General features: G+C 37.6%; 1 non-coding gene across 1 annotated transcript; it reads right to left on the bottom strand.

Annotated features, from left to right (window-relative positions):
• Nucleotides 1-6,232: 6,232 nt before the first annotated feature.
• Nucleotides 6,233-6,336, bottom strand: LOC112781083 (small nucleolar RNA R71). The gene has a single exon (XR_003191879.1). It is a non-coding gene; the product is annotated as a small nucleolar RNA R71 (small nucleolar RNA).
• Between the last annotated feature and the right edge of the window lie 538 nt (nt 6,337-6,874).

The raw sequence follows: 6,874 nt of genomic DNA on the forward strand, positions 1-6,874 counted from the left end.
TGCACTTGCTGGTTAGTTACACGGAGTTGTGAACCATGGTCTTGGCATCATGTTTTTGGCGCCATTTCCAGGGAAAGAAAGAGCAATGAATTTTACATAATTAAAGTGTAATCACGATTCCGCGTACCAATTACCAGTAGTAGCATTCGGATGGCCCATATGGGTGCAGCCTTGTCCCGAACTATCCAGCGTTCTCCCGTTCATGTAACTAAAGAGTTCTTGGAGGATGCAAAGTCAGAGTTTGATAGGATCAAAGGTCTGAAGGACGAGCTGGATGCCAGAGTTATTAAGTTGGAATTGGATTTGGAGAAGGAAAAGTCTTGTGCTACCCGAGCTGAGGCGGCTGCGAATTTGGCCGAGGAGATGGCCAGGAAGTCGAAGGAGAGTTATACTCTAACCTATGGTGAGCTATTGGAGACCAGGGAGAGGCTGGAGTCTGCTTATGCTGACTATGCTGAGCTCCAGGGTCATCTTATGGGCAGTGTGACTGATGCGTATGAAAACCTAAAAGCTCAGGTCCAAGTTCTTGCTCCCGAGCTCGACCTGAGTCTTTTTAGTTTGGATAATATTATTGAAGATGGAAAAATTGTTCCTGCCCCGGATGAGGATGAAGGAGAGGATCCTCCCCCTGTGCCACCAGTTAAAGCCTCTGCAGCCACGACTTCTTCAAATCCTTCTGCCGAAGTCGACCATTCCCAACCCGATCCGGATTGTGAGATACTCAATCGTGAGGATGGGACCGTGGATGCGACTCCTTTGAAGACTATTCCTCCTTCTACAACTCAGGGTGTTGCTGCTGAAGAGAACTTGAACCCTTGATGATTTTTCTGTGATGTATTTTTTGTATAGCCCGATCTGTGGGCTTTTTTAAACTCTGTGTTCTTGTAATTGAGGCCTGGTGTGGCCTTGACATTTCAGTTGCTTTTCTTAGCAACTTTCTTTAGGAAAAAACAAATGCTTTTGAACTCCTAAGGTCGACCTTTGGGTGGCCTTCTGAGTTTTTATTGTAGTAGCTTTTTGGTATGTTTGTTTGCAACCTTTGATGCTTCCAGGAATCTTTAGAGTGTTAGACTTTGCTGTCTGACCTCTTTGATTGCCTTTGTGTTTGTTTGTTTCCTGCTTTAGTCGGAATGACATTTGGGGCTAGCTTTGTTCGATGACTTGCTAATGTTCTTATGGAACTTTTTTAGTCTGAACAATTTTGGTGGCTTTTTGTGAGGTCGTGGCTTTTTAGGTTAAGCTGTGTCCTTTCTAGCACACGCCTTTCGTTAGTCTGACTTCTCGTGTCGATCCGATCTGTAGCTGTTGGTCGACTTCACTTGTCGACTCTTCTTGAGTTATTTTTAGTAATCCATTTTACTTAGGGCTAGCCAGGCCTCTTTATATGGATTACTTTTTATAACTTCGTCGCTTTGATTGGTCCGGTCCGACTTTTTTTTGGTCGGTCCTTTCTAAGTTATTTCTTGTAATCCATTTTTACTCAGACCTCGTCAGGCCTCTTTCTATGGATTACTTTTTATAACTTTTGTTGCTTTTATGTCGATTGGTCTGACTTCTTCATGTCGGTCCATCCTAAGTTATTTTTAGCAATCCATTTTTACTCAGACCTTGTCAGGCCTCTTTCTATGGATTACTTTTTATAACTTTTGTCGCTTTTATGTCGATTGGTCCGACTTCTTCATGTCGATCCATCCTAAGTTATTTTTAGCAATCCATTTTTACTCAAACATTGTCAGACCTCTTTCTATGGATTACTTTTTATAACTTTTGTAGCTTTCGCATTAATCTATTTTTATCGCTTTTTCATCTTGCCAATTTTGTCGAAGTCGGGCGGCGAGTTTGGTTCTCGCTTTGCCAATCTTTGTAGAATTTTGGACGATGAATTCGATTTCATGTGGTCGGGCAATGAGTTTGATTTTCACCTTGCCGACCTGTAGCTTTGTAATCGGGCGATGGATTTTTACGTTCAGATTAATGCATCTTTGTAGAGAAACTTTGTAGAAAATCTGAAAAGTTTTATTCCAATAGAAAGTAGATGATGAGCGGATAATTTATACGCTTTTTGACATTGTTTTTAGTATGTTTTTAGTAGGATCTAGTTACTTTTAGGGATGTTTTTAATAGATTTTGTGTTAAATTCACATTTCTGGACTTTACTATGAGTTTGTGTGTTTTTCTGTGATTTCAGGTATTCTCTGGCTGAAATTGAGGGACTTGAGCAGAAATCAGATTCAGAGGTTGAAAAAGGACTGCTGATGCTGTTGGATTCTGACCTCTCTACACTCAAAGTAGATTTTCTGGAGCTACAGAACTCGAAATGGCGCGCTTCTAATTGCGTTGGAAAGTAGACATCCAGGGCTTTCCAGCAATATATAATAGTCCATACTTTGGCCAAGAATAGACGACGTAAACTGGCGTTCAACGCCAGCCTTCTGCCCAAATCTGGCGTCCAGCGCCAGAAAAGGATCCAAAACCAGAGTTGAACGCCCAAACTAGCACAAAAACTGGCGTTCAACTCCACAATTGGCCTCTGCACGTGCAACACTTAAGCTCAGCCCAAACACACACCAAGTGGGCCCCGGAAGTGGATTTATACATCAAATACTTACTCATGTAAACCCTAGTAGCTAGTTTATTATAAATAGGACCTCTTACTAGTGTATTAGGCATCTTTGGACGTCTGGTTCTTAGATCAGGGGGGCTGGCCACACGGCCATGCCTGGACCTTCACTTATGTATTTTCATACGGTAGAGTTTCTACACTCCATAGATTAAGGTGTGGAGCTCTGCTGTTCCTCAAAGATTAATGCAAAGTACTACCGTTTTCTATTCAATTCTTCTTATTTCGCTTCTAAGATATCCATTCACACCCAAGAACGTGATGAAGGTGATGATTATGTGTGACGCTCATCATCCTTCTCCCTTATGAACGCGTGCCTGACAAACACTTCTGTTCTACATGAAATAAGCTAGAATGAATATCTCTTAGATCTCCTAACCAGAATCTTCGTGGCGTAAGCTAGAATGATGGCGGCATTCAAGAGAATTCGGAAAGTCTAAACCTTGTCTGTGGTATTCCGAGTAGGATTCAATGATTGAATGACTGTGACGAGCTCCGAACTCGCGATTGCAGGGCGTTAGTGACAGACGCAAAAGGATAGTAAATCCTATTCCGGCATGATCGAGAACCGACAGATGAATAGCCGTGCCGTGACAGGGTGCGTGAGCATATTATTCACTGAAAGGATAAGATGAAGCCATTGACAAGGGTGATGCCTCCAAACGATTAGCCGTGCCGTGACAGGGCATTGGATCATTTTCCCGTGAGATGACCGAAAGTAGCCATTGACAGTGGTGATGTATCACATAAAGCCAGCCATGGAAAGGAGTAAGACTGATTGGATGAAGATAGCAGGAAAGCAGAGGTTCAGAGGAACGAAAAGCATCTCCATTCGCTTATCCGAAATTCCTATCAATGAATTACATAAGTATCTCTATCCCTATTTTATTAATTAATATTCGAAAACATCTTCATCACTTTATATCTGCCTGACTGAGATTTACAAGGTGACCATAGCTTGCTTCATACCAACAATCTCCGTGGGATTCGACCCTTACTCACGTAAGGTATTACTTGGACGACCCAGTGCACTTGCTGGTTAGTTGTATCGAAGTTGTGATAATTATGAATTAAGATCAGAGCACCAAGCTTTGGAGCCATTACCAGGATTTGTTCGAGCCTGGAGATCACAATTTCGTGCACCAAGTTTTTGGCGCCGTTGCCAGGGACTTAATTGTTCCTGTTTGGCGCTAAGAATCGTCTGAGATCCCAATCCCGGCAACAACACCAAGTTTTTGGCGCCGTTGCCGGGGATTGTTCGAGTATGGACAACTGACGGTTCATCCTGTTGCTCAGATTAGGTAATTTTCTTTTTGTTTTCTTTTCAAAAAAATTTTTCAAAAATATTTCTAAAATTTTCTCATCTGTTTTCGAAAAAAATAAAAATGTTTTCAAAAAAAAAAATTTTTTATTCAGAATTTTTAAGAATGAATTCCAGTGTTTCATGAAGCATGTGAAGCATGGCTGGCTGTAAAGTCATGTCTAATTCTTTTGGATAGAGCATGTTAGGCTTGTCATGTCTAAATTATACTCATATTTTGATTAAAGCTTGGCTGGCTATTAAGCCATGCCTGACCCTTTGATTGGAGCTTTAAAACTAACATGGCAAGATTCCTGGAATTCATATTAAAAATTTTGGAATCCTTATTTTTCTTTTTCAAAATAATTTTTCGAAAAATATAAAATAAAAATCCAAAAAAATTTAGAAAATCACAAAAATAAAAAATATTTCATGTTTCTTGTTTGAGTCTTGAGTCATATCATAAGTTTGGTGTCAATTGCATGTGCATCTTACATTTTTCGAAAATTTCATGCATTCATGGTGTTCTTCATGATCTTCAAGTTGTTCTTGGTAAGTCTTCTTGTTTGATCTTGATGATTTTTTTGTTTTGTGTCTTTTCATGTTTATCATATGCATTCTTGAATTCTTAGTGCCTAAGCATTAAAGAATTCTAAGTTTGGTGTCTTGCATGTTTTCTTTGCATTAAAAATTTTTCAAAATTGTGTCTATGATGTTCATCTTGACATTCATAGTGTTCTTGGTGTTCATCTTGACATTCATAGCATTCTTGCATACATCACATGTTTTGATCTAAAAATTTCATGCATTGCATAATTTTCATGTTTTTCATAAAAATTTTAAAAATCAAAAAATATCTTTCCTTTTTTTTTCTCTCATCAAATTCGAAAATTTGGATTGACTTTTTCAAAAATTTTTAAAATCAAGTTGTTTCTTATGAGTCAAATCAAATTTTCAATTTGAAAATCTTATCTTTTTCAAAATCTTTTTCAAAAATCAAATCTTTTTCAAAATTCTTAGTTATTTTCGAAAATTCCAAAAATATTTTTCAAAAATCTTTTTCTTATTCTTTTTTCAAATTTTCGAAAATAACAAACAATTAATGTTTTGATTCAAAAAAATTTCAAGTTTGTTACTTGCTTGTTAAGAAAGATTCAAACTTTAAGTTCTAGAATCATATCTTGTGATTTCTTATGAATCAAGTCATTAATTGAGATTTTAAAAATCAAATCTTTTTCAAAACTAATTTCAATCTTATCTTTTTCAAAAATATCTTTTCAAAATATTTTTTCTAACTTCCTAACTTCTTATCTTTTCAAAATTGGTTTTCAAAATTTGTTTCAACTAACTAACTAACTTTTTGTTTGTTTCTTAACTTTTTCAAAACTACCTAACTAACACTCTCTCTCTAATTTTCGAAAATATCTTCCCTCTTTTTCAAAAATTTCTTTTTTATTAACTAATTATTTTTATTTTTTATTTAAAAAAAAAATTTTCGAAAAAAAAATTACTAACCTTTTTCAAAAACTATTTTCAAAAATCACTAACTCTTTTTCAAAAATTGTTTTCGAAAATTCACTTCCCCCTCTCATCTTCTTCTATTTGTTTATTGATATACTAACATCTTTCCTTCAACTCTCCAAAAATCCGAACCCCCTCTCTCTCTGAGTTCAGATTTTCTTCCCTTCTTTTCTTCTACTAACACAAGGATCCCTATACCGTGGTGTAAAGGATCCATATTATTATTACTATTTTTTCTGTGCCATCTTCTTTGTCATATGAGCAGGAGCAAGGACAAAAACATTCTTGTTTAAGCAGATCCAGAACCTGAAAGGACTCTGAAGAAAAAATTAAGAGAAGCTAAAATACAACAATCCAGAGATAACCTTTCAGAAATTTTTGAACAGGAAAAGGAGATGGCAGCCGAAAATAATAATAATATAAGGGAGATGCTTGGTGACTTCACTGCACCTAATTCCAATTTACATGGAAGAAGCATCTCCATTCCTGCCATTGGAGCAAACAACTTTGAGCTGAAACCTCAATTAGTTTCTCTGATGCAGCAAAACTGCAAGTTTCATGGACTTCCATCTGAAGATCCCTTTCAGTTCTTAACTGAATTCTTGCAGATATGTGATACTGTTAAGACTAATGGAGTAGATCCTGAAGTCTACAGGCTCATGCTTTTCCCTTTTGCTGTAAGAGACAGAGCTAAATTATGGTTGGATTCTCAACCCAAAGACAGCCTGAACTCTTGGGATAAGCTGGTCACGGCTTTCTTAGCCAAGTACTTTCCTCCTCAAAAGCTGAGCAAGCTTAGAGCTGATGTTCAAACCTTCAGACAGAAAGAAGGTGAATCCCTCTATGAAGCTTGGGAAAGATACAAACAGTTGACCAAAAAGTGTCCTTCTGACATGCTCTCAGAATGGACCATCCTGGATATATTCTATGATGGTTTATCTGAGCTATCAAAGATGTCACTGGACACTTCTGCAGGTGGATCCATTCACCTAAAGAAAACGCCTGCAGAAGCTCAAGAACTCATTGACATGGTTACTAATAACCAGTTCATGTACACTTCTGAAAGGAATCCTGTGAGTAATGGGACGCCTATGAAGAAGGGAGTTCTTGAAGTTGATACTCTGAATGCCATATTGGCTCAGAACAAAATATTGACTCAGCAAGTCAATATGATTTCTCAGAGTCTGCATGGAATGCAAGCTGCATCCAACAATACTCAAGAGGCATCTTCTGAAGAAGAAGCTTATGATCCTGAGAACCCTGCAATAGCAGAGGTAAATTACTTAGGTGAACCTTATGGAAACACCTATAACTCAACATGGAGAAATCATCCAAATTTCTCATGGAAGGATCAAAAGCCCCAACAAGGCTTTAATAATGGTGGAAGAAACAGGTTTAACAATAATAAACCTTTTCCATCATCAACTCAGCAA

The sequence above is a fragment of the Arachis hypogaea genome, chromosome 19 (genome assembly GCF_003086295.3).
Source record: "Arachis hypogaea cultivar Tifrunner chromosome 19, arahy.Tifrunner.gnm2.J5K5, whole genome shotgun sequence".
In the NCBI taxonomy this organism is placed as follows: Eukaryota; Viridiplantae; Streptophyta; class Magnoliopsida; order Fabales; family Fabaceae; genus Arachis; species Arachis hypogaea.